The sequence below is a fragment of the Pongo pygmaeus genome, chromosome 3, assembly GCF_028885625.2.
Source record: "Pongo pygmaeus isolate AG05252 chromosome 3, NHGRI_mPonPyg2-v2.0_pri, whole genome shotgun sequence".
Lineage (NCBI taxonomy): Eukaryota > Metazoa > Chordata > Mammalia > Primates > Hominidae > Pongo > Pongo pygmaeus.
The window spans coordinates 176,861,330-176,882,882 of record NC_072376.2 but is presented as its reverse complement, the minus strand read 5'-3'; the positions used below and the strand labels follow the sequence as shown (position 1 = coordinate 176,882,882).

The following is a 21,553-nucleotide window of genomic DNA, read 5'->3' as shown; positions in this document are numbered from 1 at the left end:
ATTCACTTAAATTATTCATTGGTAAAATGCTACTATTAGAGTGAGAATTCTCTGTATTATCTTTGTAACTTCTATAAACCTAAAATTGGTTCAAACCGAAACAGAGTTGTTGTTATTTTCATTGTGGTAAAACATATATGATATTAAATTTGTCTCCTAATCATTTTTTTAATGTACAGCTCAGTAATATTAAGTATATCTACTTTGTTGTGCAGCAGATCTCTAAATTTTTCCTTCATACAAATCTGAAAATCTATTCCCATTAAACTCTAATTTCCTCTTCCCCTTCCCCTATCCATTGACAATCACTTTCTACTTTTCTGTTTGCATAATTTTCACTACGTTAGATACGTCAAAGTATACAAGATTTGTCCTTCTGTGATTGGCTTATTTCATTTAGTATAATTATCCTGGAGGGTCTTCCATGTTGTAGCATGTGACAGGTTTTTCTTCTTTCTTAAGGTTGTATAATATCCCATTGCATGTATATGCCATGTTTTCGTTATCCATTCATCTGTCTGTAGACATCTGGGTAGCTTACATCTCTTGGCAATTGTGAATAATGCTTCAGTGAACAAGGCGTGAAGATATTTCTTTAAGATTGTGCTTTGAATTATTTTGGATGTATACCTGCAGCTGGGATTGCTGGATCATAAAGTAATTTTCTGTTTTAATATTTTTAAGGGACTCTCATACCATTTTCCATAGTGACTGCACCATTTTACATTCCTAATAAAAGTATACAAGGGTGTCAGTTTCTTCACATTCTTGCTAAGACTTGTTATTTCTTTTTTTTTTAATAGTAGCCATCCTAATGGGCATGAGATAATATGTCACCATGGTTTTGATTTGCATTTTCCAAAGGATTAGTAATGTCTAGCATCTTTACAAGTGCTTGTTGGCTATTTGTATGTCTTCCCTGAAGAGTTGTCTATTCAGATCCTTTGCCAATTTTTTAATCAGGTTTTTTTTATTGTTGAGTTTAGAGGTTCTTTATATATTTTGGATAGTAACCCCTTATATGTCATGTGCTTTCCAAATATTTTTTCCATTTTTTACATTGCCTTTCCAATTTGTTGATTGTCCATTTTGATGCTCAGAAGGATTTAAGTTTGATGGAGTCCCATTTGTCCATTTTTTCTTTTGTTGTCTTTGCTTCAATGTTATATTCAAGAAATCATTGCCAAAAACAATGTCTGAAATATTTTCTCCTTTTTTTAAATTCTAGAAGTTTTATAGTTTTAGATCTTTGGTTTATATCTGTTAACCAGTTTGTTAATTTTTGTATATAGTATAAGGTAAGTGTCCAACTTCACTCTTTTGTAAATGGGTATTCAGTTTTTCCATCACCATCTGCTCTAGAGACTTTCCCGTATGTAGTATTGGCATCCTTGTCAAAAATCATTTGGCCATGTTCTCAAGGGTTGACTTATGAACTTTCTACTCTGTTTCAGTGGTCTATATATCTGTGTTTATGCCAGTATCACATTGTATGGATTCCTGGTGCTTTGTAGTATATTCTGAAATCAGGAAGTGTGAGGCCACCAATTTTGTTCTTTCTTTTCAAGATTGTTCTTGCTATTTAGTGTCCTTTGAGATTCCATCTAAATTTTAGGATGATTTTTCTTTTTTTTTTAATTTATTGCTAAGAATTTTATTATTTTTGATGTTATAAAAAGGATTGTTTTCTTTCATTTTTTAGATTATTCATTGTTGGTAGATAGAAATACAATAGATTTTTATATAGTCATTTTGTATCCTGCAACATTACTATATACACCATGGAATACTATGCAGCCATAAAAAAGGATGAGTTCATGTACTTTGTAGGGAGATGGATGAAGCTGGAAACCATCATTCTCAGCAAACTATCGCAAGGACAAAAAACCAAACACCACATGTTCTCACTCATAGGTGGGAATTGAACAATGAAAACACATGGACACAGGAAGGGGAACATCACACACTGGGGCCTGTTGTGGGGTTGGGGGAGTGGGGAGGGATAGCATTTGGAGATATACCTAATGTTAAATGACGAGTTACTGGGTGCAGCACACCAACATGGCACATGTATACATATGTAACTAACCTGCACGTTGTGCACATGTACCCTAAAACTTAAAGTATAATAATAAAAATCCAAAGTAATCAATGAATAAACTATTAGGATGATTTTTCTATTTCTGAAAGAAAAATTACTGGGATTTTGATCGGGACTGCATTGAATCTGTGGATTGCTAGGGGTACTATGGCATCCAACTAAACTTTTTTTGATATGGAAGTTTAACATTTAATTTTCCAAGAATATTGGTGCAGCTCATGATTTTATGAACACCAAATATTTATTTGCTATTTTCATTTGATATATTTACTATAATGTCTTATTACTGCCAATGTTTTACAAGCAAATTTAATAATGTCCATTATTATTTTCTTATTCTTCATTATTTATTGTTCTACATTACTTAGAGGGAGAAAGAGTGAGAAAAAAGGTGTACTTGTTTTCTCTTACCAGTTTGAGATGTTTTTTCAGAAATAATTTTCAGCGCCTGTATACCTCAAATCGATTTATGCCAAATCCAATTGAAATGTTAACATGATTACACAATTTAATTTTAATTCATATGCTTCAAAATGTCAAAATTAAAAAAGTAATAGAGTCATAGAGTGAATACATTAATTTCCTCTTGGTGCTATAACAAATTAATACAACTTCGTAGCTTAAAACAACACAAGTTTATTATCTTACATTTCTGGAGGTCAGGAGTCCTAATATCAAGGTATCAGAAGGACTGAATTCCTTCTGGAGATTTTAAGGGAGAGCTCATTTCCCGGCCTTTTTCAGCTGTTGAGGCTACCCACATTTCCTGCCTCCAGATTTCTTCCTTCATCTTCAAAGTCAGTATCATAGCATGTGCAAACCTCTCTTTCTGACCTCTTCTTCTTCATAATATCTTCCCTGACCCTGTCCCTCCTGCCTTCCTCTTTTTGAGAATATTTTGGGCCCACCAAAATAATCCAGAATATTTTCACCATCCCAGAATCCTTAATTTAATCACATGTGCAAAGACCTTTTGCCATTTATGGTAACATATTCACAAGTGTTGGGAATTTGGATGTGGACATTTTCTAGGTGGCCATTATCCCATCACAGTGACATTTTTTTTTCTGTGTCATTCATTAAATTTGACTGTGACTTTTAATCATTTGATAGGTACTATGGGAATATATTAGCTATTATTTATTATTCTAACAATGTGTAAAAAAGTGGAATCTTAATTTTTATTCCTCAATTAATAGCCATTAACAACCACTAGACATTGTTCTCCTACATATCCCCACACTGTGTTTCATTAGTAAATTTTTCTTGAGATTGAGGAGGAAAAAAGAAGTCATTGTCTTGATTTTGTTTTGATTCTGGCTACATGGGAACAAAAGAGCCATAATTTGAAATTAATATTCAACAACATCTATATTAGGAAAGGCTAAGTGTGTCAGGGTGTGAACTACCAGCTTCTTTAGGTTGTGACACACTTTCAATCGAGCAAGCTATACAAATGGATGAGTGAACTGTGGACATTGGTATGAAAAACAATGGAGAAAATTTCAAATTGCAAAATTAATATAATTGGGGGACCAATGCAATTTGTGTCATTTTTTTCTTTGTGACTATGGAGACCTTCAAATTGGAGTACTTAAATTTTAATCACGTTAAGTTCTAAAATCTATGATTCTGATTTCCAGCAGCACCAGACCTTATGTACTCAATGAAATTAAAGGTAACTATTTGAGTATATATTATTTAAGATTAATTATCTCTCTAGCATTTCTCTTGCCACAGTGTCTATAAACACATTTCTCCATTCTGCAGTCAATACCTTTGCTGGTACAAAAGAATATCGATTGAGAACAGGCAGTGTTTTACAAGAAAGAGGTTGAGAGGCCTACAGATCAGATAGAAATCTTTGTATGTGGGATTTGAATTTCTCAGACAGTGTTTGGGAGACATATAAGTCAAGAATATATAAAGCGGAATATATTTTTGTGGGAATCAGATTTTTCTGTGGAAAGTTGCATAGAAAAATCCTTCACTTAAAAATTAATTACTAGGAGAGCATGCATATTGATTGATTGTTATATATTTTGTTTGCTAGGCATTTACAAGCATTTAACGATTACTGTTTTCAGCAGTTCCTATGAAATGTCACTGTCTTTCAGTTCTTATTTTTCCAGAAATATAGAGGCAAACAATAAGTGAATTATCATATTATATATGTCAATGGCATAGGTAGAATCAATGGCATAGGTAGAAACAGATCTACTGCTAAATTTTTAGTCTCTGACTTGGATAAATTGTCCTGGTGCTCCATGACAAACTTGTCCTAGAACTCCAAGAATGTTCGATCAACATAGGATTCCTCATGGCATAAAATATTCATCTACTTCTCAGTCAAATCATTTCTTCTGCCTATTAAGAACAACAGACGATATCCAGATGAAAGGATCAGTCCATTTACATGAATGTGTTCCTCTATAGACTAGCTAAAAACTGTGTTCACTGCACAATGCCCTGGCCCGTAGAACCCCCCATGAAACTGGCTTTATGTCCTTTTTGACTTCTTCTAGATTGGTATAATAATAGAGCAAATTTTGAAGCCGCATGTCGAAAACAGAATGGCTTCTCTTTGCCTGAGTTCCCAAAAATCTAGAAGAGGTATTGTTGTCAATTGAAACTATCCACCCTAGAGTAAAAAAAAAAAAAAAAAAAGAACTTCTGCTGGTTAGAATCATATTTTCATCAGTCATAAAATAGAAATTAGTAACTTGAATTGAGTGCTGCTGTAACACAAACTTTAAATGTTTAACCTTGGTTTACCGTTCATGTAGTATGGTGCAGGCAGCAAGCAGACACCGCAAAGTGGAAAGCTATAAACCTATATTTTTTCCAGGGTAAAATATTTGATGAATCCATGATCTGTGGTGTCTTAAAAGGCATATCAAGTGCCAACTAAGCCTATAGTTCTAGAAGAAATAGCTGGAAAGAGTCAGAATATGTGTTGGCTGCTACTACTTGCTTTTAGAAAGATATTATGAGAAAGAGACTAGCATTGCAGGCAAGAAAAAAAGATTAAAGAGAGTTCAAAAATACAGAGCTGCGAGGTTTCAGAAAAGCCAATCGCTCCTGTACCTCAAACACTAGGAGAGGCAATTGTCACACAAAACTAGTTTAAATGCCTCCTTCATAATTTGACATTTTTCTGCAATAAGATTCTTAACTTTTCAAGACAAAGAAAACAAAAGGAAAAATCAACATTCCCCAGCCTCTCTTGCAGCTAAGGTGAAGACAGATGACTCAGGTCTCAGGCTAGGATAAGGACAGTGAGGTACTCAAGGTACAAAATTTAAGGAGGTTCAAGGGAGTCTCCAGCTCCCTTATGAGATCAATTCTGTGGTATGGTTCTGAAAGCTATCTAAACTCGGCCTACAGCCAAGGACCCTTCCCTTTCAAGGATCCTATGAGCTATGTAATGACTTATGTTAAATACATTCCTATTTAAGCTAGGTAGAAGAGGTTCTGCTGCCTAAAATTTAAAACTCTGATAGTCAGAAATTTTGCCTCTGTCATTTCCTAGCCTTGTGATATTTGAAGTTATTTTACTCTGAACTTCATTTTATCATCTGTGAAAGGGGAATAACAATTTGTATCTCATGGGACTATTTTGAAAATTAAACGTTATACATAACAACATGGTTGAAGGCATATATCAGATAACTAATAGATATTAGCTGTATTTTGTTAATGTTATTTATCAATTTGAGAATTTAAATCATTTATATTTATGATCTTTCTTTATCTTTATATTGAAGTGACCAATGTAATTTTGTTTCTTTGTCCTTGTTTTCCCTCATACAATTGTCTTAATAATCTAGTTCTCCATTCTGTCACAGTTCTTCTAGTCCAAGCTTTTTACATTGATAATCTACTCTGCACCTCATTTCCAGTAAGACCCCAATTCTGAAATTCCTTTGCAAGCCCAATGGACACCAAAATCCTAAATCCTAGTTCTAGTACTTCATATTCTCTCTTCCTGATACCACTACACTTGTCTGACTCTGTAGGCTACTCTCACCTATGTACTGTCCATCCCGATGTATATATGCCCATTTGCCCATGACTGCTTGCTGGACCTTCCTTTTCTTTCTTTTTTTTTTTTTTTTTTTTTTTTGTGGAGATGGAGTCTCACTCTGTTGCTGAGGTTGGAGTGCAGTGGTGCAATCTCTGCTCCCTGCAACCTCTCCCTCCCAGTTCAAGTGATTCTCCTTCCTCAGCCTCCCAAGTAGCTGGGATAACAGGTGTGCACCACCATGCCCTGCTCATTTTTGTATCTTTAGTAGAGATGGGATTTCACTATATTGGCCAGGCCTGTCTCAAACTCCTGACCTCAAGTGATCCACCCACCTCGGCCTGCCAAAGTGCTGGGATTACAGGCATGGGCCACCACACCCAGCCTGCTGGACTTTCAGTAAGGACTCTGCTGTGATGACATATATTGCCTATTGCCATATTGCTGGATAATGTCAATCTGCTGCGTGACTTCTTCCATTGTTCAGAGGTAGATACACCCTGAACATCTGTCTCCTCCCAGAGAGTTTATTATATCTTTGAATCAGAATGCTTGTGCTTCTTCCTATCCAGTTCCCATCTCTTCAAGGATGGGTATAATACTAAAGCTATTCTGTCTTGATTTGGGGGAAAAGCCATTTAATATATATTTTTTTCTGGGCAGTTAAATATATCCCTCAAGAAACTGTAGTTTGATATGAGAGAACCTGTTATTTATAGTGGTTTGATCTTAAGGTGACTATTATACACAGTAGCCCAGAGGGAAAGATGCATCATATGTAAGACTGAACAAAGCACTGACCTTATCTGATTTCACCTATGTAAGAGCTTTTTCAAAAAATGCCTCAGGCAGTTTTCTTAGATTAATGATAATACTAATATGTTATCTTTGTAAAGGTAATCTCTGACTTACGTTCAACCCAAGTAGGCAAAACTCACATATGATTTTTTCCAAACTTGGAGTCATTTTGCCTCTGGCCCTCTTACAGAAAATGTTTTTGTTTTTAAATTATTCCTTCTCTTTTCCGTGTTTTCTCCTTACTCCTGCTGCAGAAAATGCTGAACCTTTACAAAATGATCTGCAGGAATTCACTGTACCCAACACAATTTCTGCTTAATATTTACCTTCTCTACTGTTTTAGAAAACACAAGTCACTTGCTAACTTTGAATCTTGCTTTTCAGCTTGACTTCTTGGCCATTAGCTTTTATCCCACATTATTAGTCAGGACATCTAAATAATTCCAAATTAATTCTTTCCAATGAATAATACCAAATAATTCCAAATCACTTATCAAGAGTGATTCCATTGATAAGCTAAAGGCTCCCCTCCACCACCAACTGGGCTCAGGTACAGAAAATGGCCATATCTGGCTCCAAGCCTGAAAGAATCTAGGTCAATAGTTTTCTGTCTGTTCTTTTTTTGAGATGGAGTCTCACAGAGTTGCCCAGGCTGGAGTGCAGTGGCAGAATCTTGGCTACTACAACCTCCGCCTTCCAGGTTCAAGCAATTCTCCTGCCTCAGCCTCCCGAGTAGCTGGGATTACAGCCACCTGCAACCACGCCTGGCTAATTTTTGTATTTTCAGTAGAGACTGGGTTTCATCGTGTTGGCCAGGCTGGTCTCGAACTCCTGACCTCAAGTGATCCACCCCCCCCCCGCCTTGGCCTCCCAAAGTGCTGGGATTACAGGCGTGAGCCACCATGCCCAGCCTCTGTTCTTTTTAATTGTCCTTTCCTTGTGTCTTCCAACAGTCAAGACTTAACATTATATCAGCATGTTGATCCCTGCAGTAAAAGACATCTCAATGGGCTCTGATGGAAAATTACCAAGGAGGAGTTTTACTTACTTAACTTCAGTCACTTGCCCTTTTCACAACAAGCTCAACAGTCAATGAGGTGTGAGGTGGCACTCTTTTTGGCCAGGCCTGGGTCATATGGACACTGCTGTGAGCATATGCAGACAACCCTGCCAAACACACATAGAATGATTTTCTCACAGAAGAGATGGTTCTGCTATTAGAAGGAGAAAAGTTTATTTGAAAACCAGAAACAACAGTTCACTCACTGACCACCTAATATCTACGCACACTTTTTTCAAATATGATTTTCTTAAACTATCCCTTCAAATAAACCAACTATTCCTGGTAAAATCAAAGCCATAATTCCCAATTTCAAAGGAAATTCTTTTTTTTTCCTTACAACCTTCATTTTTATGCTCAGGACCACCAAATAATGACCCCTTCTATTTGACAAGCCCCCAGAATGTATCCTCATGAATGGAGAACCTATAGAGCTATCTAATATCCAAAATATGGGTATCAATGTCCAAAATATAGTGATGAAAGTATTAAAAAGGATAATATAAATTTTAAAATTTCACATTCGAAAGCAAATGAAGAGGAATCAAAATATGACATATTCCACTGGACAAAGATAAGGATTCCTGTCCTGGCAGAGAGTGATTCCCTTGATAAGCTAATTTGACAGCTTTCCATGCACACCTTTTCTTTCTATTGTCACAGCCACATATGAGAAAGTCATTAAGGAAGATTCCCCTTCTTGGGGCTCTGCATTCTACTTTTTGAAGATGTGGATTTGGAATTCTGAGATTTCCCTTAAGTGTTAAACAACTATAGGCCCTTTTTTGCCTGTCTTTAGGAAAAAATAATATCTGTAAACTTTTGACTGTTCTCCATTTTGTCCACTCAATGGGCTCATAAACAAATCCGTATGGTCCAAGCCTGGTCCTTGAGTTCATTCCCAGACTTAAGTGTCCTCACTTCTCAGCAGTGTCCTTGATGCACTGCCCAACTAGCTCACCCTCAGCTGCACTGCTTTCACAGTAGTTTATGCCAACAACACAAAGTGCTGTGTTAATTATGAAATATTAATTGCCTCTCAATCAGAGGTTTTGCCCAGGGGATGGATCTGTGTAGTAATAGGGTTTTTTTTTCTTCTTTTTTTCAAGTAGGCAGTGGATGACAGAGAACATTAGGGTAGATTTTGGAAAACGAATCTCTCCATTCAGTTCTTTGGTTTCTTTTACATCCCAAGAGTATCTCCCACTTTGTTCCCTGTTTCATGATAACTTCAGTTCAGAGCAAATAAATTGACCTCCTAAGTTCTATGAAGCCCATCACTTTTTTTTTTTCTGGACTGTGGGTTATGGTACAAACATCCTCTCTTAAGCAATGTCTCTTTCCTTTCTCATTTATGGCCAAGGTACCTTAGATTTAGGCTTGTCCTTTTTGTCAAGTATTTATGGAAAACTATAAGAAGTAGCAAACTTGTTCTGAAATGCTAACATTTGTTTCTACAAAATTTCAAGCCTCCTTATGTATACAATCTAAGTCCTAAGTACAAGAGACAGTAATTAAACCTTTAACTTTGCTACTAAGTAAAAAAAGACGTCCAATTTCCCAGCTGGGATGAAGCTTTTCCATGCCTCTACTCCATCTTGACTTATCTTTCATATATTTAACTATTACTTATAACACTCCAATTTTTTATATCATTGTGTGATTCTGTGTGACTAAAATATCACTCAAATTAGCTAAGACAAAAAGCTAGTTAAGGAAAAAAGACAGAAGGAGAGATTTTATTTACTCATGTTAGTAAAAAGTAACGGCATAGTTGAGTTCATTTCTCTCCACGTGGCATATTTCATATTCTGGTTCATAAAAACTTACATAATGGCAGGCAACCAACTCTAATGAAAAGACAATACATTTTTGAAAAGAGGAGATGAGAAAATTTATGGAAATGCTGCATGCTTCTATTTATTGTTTTTATTTGTACAAGTGTATGGGGTACAAGCATAATTTCGTTGCTTGCACAGATTTCATAGTGGTGGAGTCAGGGCTTTTGCTCATTGTATCCATTACGTAATCTCTCATTATATACCCCCCTCCCACCCTCTCACTCATTCTAGTCTCTATTGTCTATTACTCCACACTCTACATCATCCACGTGTACACATTGTTTAGCTCCCACTTGTAAGTGAGAACATGTGGTATTTGTCTTTCTGTGTCTGACTTGTTTTGCTTAAGATAATGGCCTCCTATTCCATCTATGATGCAATAAAAATACATGATTTTATTTTTAATGGCTAAGTAGTATTCCATTGTCTATATATACCACATTGTCTTCATCTAGTCACCCATTGATGGACACTTAGGTTGATTCAATTCATGCTTTTAAAATAAATAGTGTAAGAAGACACATAGTTCCCAGAAATGGGCAAAAGATTTGAACAGACAGTTACCAGAGCAAATGTATAGATGACAAATAAGTACATTAAAAGATGCTCACTTAACTTCATTGTTCAGTATAGCAATATGAAATAAACCACAATGAGAAGGTACCACATACCACTAGAATGGCTAAAATTCAAAAGACTGACAATTCCAGACATTAGTCAACATGTGAAGCAACAATTTTGCAGTTTCTTATGAAGTCAAACATAGATCTATCACATAATGCCGGAATTTGTCTCTTAGGTATTTACCCAAGTGAAATAAAAATATGTGTGTACATAGCATGTATTCAAACATTGTAACAGCTTTATTTATAGTACCCAATTCATGAAACAATCAAAATGTCCATCAATTGCTAAATAGATAAGAAAACTGTGGTATATCCATGTAATCGAATCCTGCTTAGCAATAAATAGGTGCAAACTATTGATAAATGCAACAACATGAATGATTCTCAAAAATACTATGTTAATGGGAAGGACAAGACTGTATACTTTATGATTCACTGATGTTACATTCTGGAAAAGGCAAAACAATGGTCATAGAAAACAGTTCAGTGGTTGCCAATGGCCACTAATTTGGGGGTGTAGGCGGGGGATTGACTGCAAAGAAACCCCAGGGAACGTTTTGGGATGAAGAAATTATTCTGAATCATTATTGTGTTGGTGATTAGTCAACTGTATACATTTGTCAAAACTCATCAAATTGTATGTTCCAAATTGCTCAATTTTATTGTATGTAAATTATACCTTAATAAAACTCACAGGAAAACAGTACAAAATATGAAGGAGGTAAACATTAAGTAAAAGTATTATTATTTATTTGGGAAGGCTTGACTCTTGTACCTGATATCTTTATACCCCTAAAAATTTTTTAATAAAATGAAAATATAAACCTGCCAAAACAAATAAGCATGTAATTCCCAAATAAAACTGAAAGTCTATCTGCTGGTCCCAACCTCTTAATAACAATCACTGTGTTATTAAGAAATTAGTTTTGTAAAGAATCAATTGACCATTTTTACACAATTTTTTTGCAGTGAACATGTAATGCCTTATAATAGAAGTCCTGAAGCATAATCCAAAATATCTGCAAAAGTCTCAAGGGACTTTAAAATGTTCCAGCGCAGACATCTGAGATAAAAATAGATATGTAACTTTATGCTATGTTTTACATTTATGGATACACTATTCATCACAAAAAGAGAATAAATGAAGTGGTCCATCATTAGCAAAATAGCTTTTTGTGGAATTTATATTCTCAGAAAATTCCCAAATGCAGAGCTACTGTTTGAAAAACCCATTCATCTTCAGAGAAGGCATAACCTTATCATCATGCAGATCAGCATGCAACTTAAACATGATTCATTGACCAACGCTTCTGAGAAGACAGTGTCCTGACCTAGATGCAGATAATCGTAAAACGTTTTCTGACTTGAATCACATGGATTGAAACTCTGTGTCTTTTCTCTTTAAATATGAATTACAAATTATTTTCTTTGCAAAAGAGTTGAATTAAAAAGCAAAACAGGTTAGAATAAAAACGTGTAAAGGGAGTACAAAGGCATAGTATCTTGAGGGTAGAAAAAGATGCCACGAGTTTGTCTATACTCTCACAATTACCTTTTTAATCTACATGTTAATTTGCATATTTGAAATCAAATATTTTTAGGTATTCTAAATTCCATACCCAAGACTAACCATTTCTACAGCAGTGATGATACTTACAAGATACTTTCATATATTGTCTTGCTTATACAATTTTAATTATTTTCCACAGAAAATAATTTGAGTATCTTCTGTATATAAAACAATGTGCTGAATGTTGGAGATACGGAGATGTGTGAAAAACAGTCAGCCCCCAATGGATGGATAGTGAGAACATGAAAATAATTAAGTATTACTGTCACATATATCAATCAAAACCTGAGACCAACCAAGTATATTACCAAAGGCAAAATGCACTACATATTTGAATGAAAGTGAAAGCTAAACACTATTGGAAAATTGTGCTTTATCTTGGATGAACATTTTATGAAGTTTCTTCTTTCACCATATGTTACTCTGGTAAATTTTAATTATCTAAACAACAACAAATTAAATGATATATGTATATTGTTTATTATTTATAAATTAAATTATATATAGAGAGAAAGAGACAGAGACAGAGAGAGAGACATAGAGAGAACAGATACTGAAAAGTTGCAGGTCTGGATTTGAACACAAAGCCTGAAACTTAGTAACTAATTGACCATAAGCAAGTTCCTTAATTTTTTCTAAGCTCTAGTTTTCTCATTTATAAAACTTACATAATGATGTCAAATAACGCCTTATGGGTATTTGTAGTGATTTAGAGACAGTGTATGCAAGGGTTCAGAAAAGTGTCTGACACGTAGTAGGATCTAAACAAATTGCTGGTTTCTATTTTTCTCTCCCTCTCCTCATAGGATTTCAAATCCATGGTCTATCAGAATCTTCTTGCCAGAAATATAGCCTAAAGCTGCACCCTTGCCACCAAGTTTTTAGGATCATTGCCAGCTAGGTGTCTCACCTTCCATTTCACTGGGTCACTGCATCTTCTAGCTTGATCACCTGTAGATGCTCATAACACTTCAGGTCCTACACAAAATCCTCTCCCTCTTCTTGACCATCCAACACCGGCTGCTCTAAATGACCTCACATTTCTGGTCTGCTCTTTTTTCCCCGTTTTTTAATCCACTCAACTCAGATCAATTTGCTCACTGTTTTCTCCTTGGAAACATTCTTCATCCAAAACCAAGCACTTTTCCTAATATTTGTCCTACTCCTAGACTTCTTCTTATTATCTTAAAATCAGGGAATCAAGTCCTTTAATCCCTGAAAATAATATCTGCTGTATTCAGCCTTCCCTGACTTAGGAATTTGCCAATAAATTCCTCTTGTATCTTCCTGACCTGAATTTGAGAGTATCAGGACCCAGTCACACAATGCATATTCTTTCTCTATGTATAAAAATGTTAAGAATTCCTGTATTCACTCAACAATATTAAAATAACTACTACATGACAGGCTTTGTTCTGAGCACAGGGGACATGGTACCAAGCAAAAAGTCCTAGTCTCATGCAGAGAGAAAGGAGAGACATACAGATGACAAACAAGTAAAGAAATATTTGTGAATAAATACTATGAGGAAATATAATACAATATTAGGGGAGAATGATTAGAATCCTGTCTGATAAAGTGGCATATGAGTAAAAATAGGAAAGAAGTAAGCCAGCAAAGCATGCTGATATCTGTGGAAAGAGAATTCAGTTAGAAGAGAACAGCAATGCAAAAGCTGTTTGTTTGCTTTTGCAACAAAACAAGCTGGAGTTTGCTTGAGAGTGGCTAGGCCTGAGTGAGTCAGGGGAAAGGTCAGTGTTGAGCTGAAGTGAGAGTTAGCTGGAGACTTACCTTGAATGAAAGAGTGATGATTTGGGATGTCTTTGAAAGAGGGGAGAATCCATTATGTTTTTAGACAAAGAAGTGACATGACATGACTTTTCTTTAGGGGGAATCTTGAAGCAGCCTTTGAATACAAATTGAAAGTCTCCTACTGGATCCTGCTGAAGTAATCCAACATATTGGAGGCTCAATTTCCTCCTTTAGAAGATAGGGATAATAATAACTGTCATGTCAAATTGAGATAATGAAATAAAGAGTTATCAAAATGCCTAACGTGACTGGGCGTGGTCACTCACACCTGTAATCCCAGCATTTTGGGAGGGTGAGGTGGGTGAATCATTTGAGGTCAGGAGTTCAAGACCAGCCTGGCCAACATGATGAAACCCCGTCTCTACTAAAACTAGAAAAAATTAGCTGGGCGTGTTGGCACATGCCTATAATCCCAGTTACTTGGGAGGCTGAGGCAGAATAATAGCTTGAACCCGGAAGACGGAGGTTGCAGTGAGCTGAGATCTGCACCATTGCACTCCAGCCTGGGCAACATAGTGAGACTCTGCCTCAAAAAAAAAAAAGCCTAACATTTGAGTGCACTAAACATAATTTTATTTGCATTTGTCAATATCAGCTTTTATCTTTCCCTATTATAATATTTTTCTTGAGATCACATGTAAATGACCATGGAAACTTTGGATACATTCCAAAGATAATCACTTCATTATGCTTTATACAGCTGGATCTCTGTGTCCATGGGTTCCACATTAGTGGAGTCTACCAACAGTGGATTGAAAATATTTGATTAAAACATATACAAATGTTTTTCTTTTACTGTTCCCTAGACAATTCAGTATAACAACTGTTTACATAGCACTTACATTGTTTAGGTATTTTAAGTAATCTGAAGATGATTTAAACATACAAGAGGCACAGGTTATATGCAAATACTATGCCATTTTATATAAGGAAGTTGAGCATCTGTGGATTTTAGTATCTGCTGGGCGTCCTCAAACCAATCCCCCACAGATACAGAGAGACAATTGTATGTGCATTCTTTATTTATTTATTTATTTATTTATTTATTTTTATTATTATTATTATTATTATACTTTAGGTTTTATGGTACATGTGCGCAATGTGCAGGTTAGTTACATATGTATACATGTGCCATGCTGGTGCGCTGCACCCACTATTCTCACTCATAGGTGGGAATTGAACAATGTATGTGCATTCTAAAGCTAGTTAGGCAGAACTGAAAATAATTTGCATTTAAGAAAAAGCATAAAAAACAGATATGATTCTGACTTCTTTGAATGGCAATTGGACCTGTTTTATTTGGCTTTAATGGCACCATTCATGGCATTATATATATTTTTATTGTAAAAATGTTTATGAACTTATCTTAAGGGAAACAGATATGTAGAAACTTTGTCTTCCTCACTGATTAATTCTCAAATTATAGCCTTTTATTCAAAACATTATGTGAAATTTCTTAAAACCACTCTTAAGAATATCTTAGAAGTTTGGGCCTAACGGAGAAGGAGATCATTGTGTATAAAACCATTATGAACCTTCGTGCTTTAAATTCATCTTTTTTTTTTTAACTGAAACTCAAACATGGGGTTTTTAGATTAGATTTAATAATACATTTATATAATGAGAATCTGTTTAGCATTTTCTAAAACTACTATTTAGTGAGCAAAAGCAGAACATCAACCTAAACCCAAAAGGAAACGCATACTATCAATGTGTAGAGTCTCTGACAGCAAGGTGGGGGGTGTGGGCCAGACATAGAGCTTTCCCGCTCACTTTTCCGTGACACTGTGCGTAAAAAGTGTGAAGGGTAAAAAGTGTGAAGGACAAAGAACATCCCCTCAAAGGCTGTTGTCCCTGTGAGGTGTGTGAAAAATGAGGTGTCACCCATTGCTTTTGTCAGTCTCGTACTTCACAATCTCTTATCTGTAATAAAATGCGAGAGAAGATAATATAACTGTTCCTCTGTGCTATATTGTTTGAGCATCATTATCAAGAATCTCTCAAGAGAGTCTTCACTATTAGCAAGGTAAACACAGCATTTGCCTTATAGCCCATGGAAGATGATAAAACCGTCTTCCTGTGGCTTATAAAAATCCCTGAAAGAAATTAATTCAGCGGTATCATCCATCTATTTAAAATCCTGCAGCTCAAAGGATATGTGATCCTCTTTAGTTCATATTCATTTCACAGTAAAAAAGAAATAAAAATTTAGCACGTTTCTCTTCCAGGTATTGGGCTGAGCCTGGTGGTAACCTGGCTCCCTTTGGAGGAGACCGATTCCTGGATAGACCTCAAAAGCAGGGCCTGCCCCTTCCTCCTCTCCCCATTTCTGTCGGGTAACCTCTAGTCCGTGACTGCTCTGCCTTGTATAACACATCTGTGCTCTTCTGAGGCACAGCCGGTCTCCTGCTGGACTCTGCACTGTCCAGCAACAGTGGACATTCACTCTTTTCTGTTAAACTCTTTCCCCCATTGCCTCTAGCAAGTGTTTCAAAACTGTTTTACTTGCCTTCAAACTCTGAGACAGGTACTTTCCATTTTCAGCAAACTAAACTCTTACTTGACAAATAAAATCCTCCACAGCCAGATTTATAAATTTACCAGCACATATCCACACCTCCTTCTCCTTTCGTATACTGCAGGGATTTCCCTTCCACTTGAGGCTCATCAATTCAGTGGCAATGTGTGGCAGGCAGAATTTTAAGATGCTCTCCAAGATTTCCTGCTCCTCCTCCACATAATCCCAAGAGATGTGAATGTTTTGCTTTCTTGGTGACGTGATAGTAAGGGACAATTGATTTTAAAAGAAACGGAGGTTATTTGAATGCCCTAGCCTAATCAAATGAGCCCCTTTAAAGCAGGGCTTTTCTTTGGCTAGTGGCAGATGGGAAAGACTAAGATCCAAAGCATGAGAAGGATTCAATGAACTATTGCTGACTTGAAGATGGAGGGTGCCACATGGCAAGGATTGTAGGTATTCTCTAGAAGCTGAGAGTGACCCCCCTGCTGACAGCCTTCTAGGAGCTGGAACCTCAGTTATGCAACCACAAGGAACTGAATTCTGCCTGCATGAAGAATTAGATGGGCAGTGGATTTTTCCCCAGAGCCTCCAGACAAGCTAGCTGACAGCTTGTTTCATCCTGGTCATGTCCTGGGCAGAAACCCAGTCACGCCTACACAACAGTGACCTAATAAATGGGTGTTTGAGGCTGTTAAGTTTGTGGCAATTTATTACATAGAAATAGAAAACTAATATACCCTGGATTCATTCTTATCTTTTCTAAGGAATCTTTTCCATTACGTTATTCCTTATCTTCAGCCTTTCCTTATTGCTCTATTTATACTGTCATCATTACCATTATTACTAATGGTAATCACCACCACTTCTTATAGGAATTGAATATGCTGGGTACTAAGATACTTTATTTCATTTAAAGCTGTACAATCGTAAAAGCCAGAGATGTTGTGAATATGCAGATTGTGAGTCTGTAGGTCTGAATTGGAGCCTGCGATTCTAACAAACTCCCAGGTGATGCCTCTGCTTCTGATCTAAAGCTACATTTGTAAACATATTGATAATTCATGAAATTCAACTAGAATTTCTAGTTGTATAACTAGCCCTATTGAAATGGGCAACTCCTTTTAGTCACAATTTTTATGTTAGATAGTGATCATCAATTGGTAATGACTTAACTTTGATTGAAGTATCTGAGTACTTTGTTTGGTGTTTCTCAAAATAGAACCTGAAAGGGGGAAAATGTAACCTGAGGAAAATAATAACCTGGGTGCTGATTCCTGAATTCCACCTCCACCCTTGAGATCAGAATTGCTGGAGCAGTGCTCAGAAACTTATATTTTTAATAAGCTCTTGCATGATCTAAATGTGTGTGTCTTCCTAAAATTCGTGTGCTGAAATCCTGTCTCCCAAGGTGATGATATTAGGAGACAGGGCCTTTTGGGAAGTGATTAGGTCATGAGAGAAGAACCCTGGTAAATGGTATTAGCACCCTTACAGAAAAGGCCCGAGGGAGCTCATTTGTCTTTCTACTGCATGAAGATATAGCGAAAAGATGGTGTCATCTGTGAATTAGGGAGTAGGCCCTCATCAGACACCAATCTTGCACTTTCCAGCCTCCAGAACCATGAGAAATTCCTGTTGTTATGAGCTACCCAGTTGATGGTACTTTTTTTTCTTTTTGTTATTATTATTATTATACTTTAAGTTTTAGGGTACATGTGCACAATGTGCAGGTTAGTTACATATGTATACATGTGCCGTGCTGGTGTGCTGCACCCATTAACTCGTCATTTAGCATTAGGTATATCTCCCAATGCTATCCCTCCCCCCTCCCCCTACCCCACAACAGTCCCCAGAGTGTGATGTTCCCCTTCCTGTGTCCCTGTGTTCTCATTGTTCAGTTCCCATCTATGAGTGAGAACATGCGGTGTTTGGTTTTTTGTCCTTGCGATAGTTTACTGAGAATGATGATTTCCAATTTCATCCATGTCCCTACAGAGGACATGAACTCATCATTGTTTATGACTGCATAGTATTCCATGGTGTATATGTGCCACATTTTCTTAATCCAGTCTATCATTGTTGGACATTTGGGTTGGTTCCAAGTCTTTGCTGTTGTGAATAGTGCCGTAATAAACATACGTATGCATGTGTCTTTATAGCAGCATGATTTATAGTCCTTTGGGTATATACCCAGTAATGGGATGGTTGGGTCAAATGGTATTTCTAGTTCTAGATCCCTGAGGAATCGCCACACTGACTTCCACAAGGGCTGAACTAGTTTACAGTCCCACCAACAGTGTAAAAGTGTTCCTGTTTCTCCACATCCGACAGTATTTTGATACAGCAGCCTGAATGGACTAAAACAGCTCCCCAGGTGAATCTTAGGAAAGCCGCTTTCTCAACCTCAGCACTATTGACATTTTGGACCAAAGAACTTTTTGTGGTGGGAAGCTGTGTCCCGTACATTGTAGACTGTTAATAACATCCCTGGCCTCTGCTCACTAGATGCTAATAGCACTGCCCCTGAGGGGTGACACAACAAAATGGCTCCTAATTAAAAACAACTACTCTTAAATTCAAGGATACATAATTAGGCTTTAACTGGGAAAGGAATAACTAAAAGTACATATGTTAGCACAAAATTTGGTCACTATTTTTCTATAAAAAAATATAATGGAATAAATGTATATCCATAAAATAGCTATGAAAGTTATAACATGATTTAATTTGTCTAATTAAAAATATGTAAGTAGAGCCTATCTTATTTAAGTGAAACTTTTTTCAATCACTGCTGAATTAAGTTTTAATTTTACAATAACTTACTGTTTGTTAACACTCGTGCCTGTGTAAGGCAGAGTATTTCTTTAGCATTTTAAAAGATCATAACTGTCTGATAGGAGCTATAAAGAAAAAGAACTGTCTTATGTCTTCTTAACATTTCTCATCTCATGAGCATTGAAGAACTTTTTCTTCCCAACCCCGCTCAACCTTTTTCCCATACAGTTTATTAGTTCTTTGCTTCTAGCAAATATCTGCTGAATAGCATGCCACTCTTTATTCTCCATAAGTAAGACAGATAAAAAAGACCTGATTTTGAAACTCTCTCAGAGTCTGTATAAATCCCCATCATTACTATGTGAGTGCACGTGGGTATGTGTGTGTGTGTGTGTGTGTGTGTGTGTGTGTGTGTTCAGTGAGGGAAAATGTATTCTAACAACTATGCTTCTATGTTATGTACCAGTACTAACTCTCCTTTGAGCTTATATTTTATACTGAAGTTTATTCTTAAGGCAGTCTAGCAACAAAGCAGATGTGTGTCTGTGGGTATCTTCAATTAATCATTTTATTTACTACACACAATCCTTTCTTTTCCATCTGACCATTTAAAGACAAGTTTAGGCTTAAAATCACTTAAGGGAGGATTTTAAATACACAATTGACTCTTGAACAATGTGGAAGTTGGGGCACGGCCGCCCCAGGCAGTCAAAAATTTCTGTATAAGCTTTGACTACCCAAAAACTTGCCTACCAATAGCCTATTGTTGACCGTAACCCTTACTGACAACATAGTCAATTAACACTTATTTTGTATGTGATTATAATTTTATACCATATTCTTAAAATAAGCTAGAGAAAAGCAAATATTATCAAGAAAATCATAAGGAAGAGAAAAGATATCTACTGTTCATTAAGTGGAAGTGAATCATCATAAAGGTCTTCATTCTCATTGTCTTCATGTTGAGTAGGCTGAGGAGAAAAAGGAAAAGGTGGGGTTAGTCTTGCTATCTCAGGGGTGGCAGAGGCAGAAGAAAATGCACATATAAGTGGATCAACGTAGTTCATACCTTTGTGGCTCAAGGGTCAATTGTATACACATTGAGTCCCTGACCATTGATCTCTAGTAGCTGGTAACCCAGTTTGTATTGTATATGCCATTCTAAGTGATTATGGTGCAATTACTCATTTGTAATTAAGTGTGCCTGACTACTGCTAATATTTCCAATTCACAGACCATTCTAAAAGAAATGATTTACTGAACAATGTTATAGTAGTCCTGTTAAAGTTGGCTAGAATACTGCTTATTCACTTTCATAGTTGTCAGGTAGCTTTTATTCAAGGTGGCAATATCACACAATGATGTGACGACATGGTCTTTAGAATGGGACAGACATGGGCTTGATTCTAGCTATGTGGCACCTTGAATTCTCTAAATCTTAATTTCTTCATTCACAAAACTGTGTGAACCTACCTTATAGATTTCTTGTTAAGATTAAATACATTAATATATGTAAAATGCTTAGCTCAGGGCTAGACCCATGGAAAACATTCAATTTTATAGTATCTATTATATCACTTCTTCTAATCTAAGAGATAACTAACATATTGTCTGTCACTTAGATACATATAGCTAAGTGATTGCCATAAAAATGAATGAGCAGTGTTCTGGCCAAATTTAACAGAACTATTACAACCCTGTTCGGTAAATTATTTCTTCTAGAATGATTGTTTTTCTTAATCTTAGGTAAACATGTAGGCATGTCTATATCAGAAATGTGTTTGCCTGTTTATATTAATATGTAGGTAACAGAAACTTACCTATAGCTATAAGTCACATTAAAATATTTAGGTATGCTTTTTAAAAAGCACAGCAGAGACCTCTCTCTACAATAGTCTTTTGCTAACTAAGGAATAACAGGCCTTATTATTAGCTGGACTTATTCACGTGGTATACATTTTAAGGGCTTCATATTAAATATTTTCAGCATTATTGTAGCCACCAAGAAGTCCAGATATTTGACATATAATGGTTGAATATCAATTCAAGAGCTAATGGCTTAAAGAAAGAAAAAGTATAGGAAATTTAATCCTATTCCCCTATGTTGAATGATTATTGGCTTACAGTTCTTACTTTGCTACCTATCTGCCAGAACTCAAACCAAAAAAATGAGATTCAATTTGGTCTTCCAGAGAGATTAGTTTTCAGAAACATATTACAAAGTGCAAAAGGTTACACTCAATAAATTTCTAATAAGCACAGTATTGTAGATGACTCATTCAGTCTTTGAAATATATTCAAGCTCTTGCAAAACAATAATTAGCCATGCATTTCCTAAGAAAAAAAATCAGAAACTGCTGTAGCATGATTTTAATAAAATATTTCAAACTTTTTGTTCATGACTTTTCATTCAGTGCAACTGAAC

At 36.1% G+C, this 21,553-nt stretch overlaps 1 protein-coding gene across 6 annotated transcripts in view; it reads left to right on the top strand.

Annotated features, from left to right (window-relative positions):
* MARCHF1 (membrane associated ring-CH-type finger 1) overlaps positions 1 to 21,553 on the top strand; it is an 844,416-nt gene that overhangs the window by 581,536 nt on the left and 241,327 nt on the right. The window lies entirely within an intron of this gene.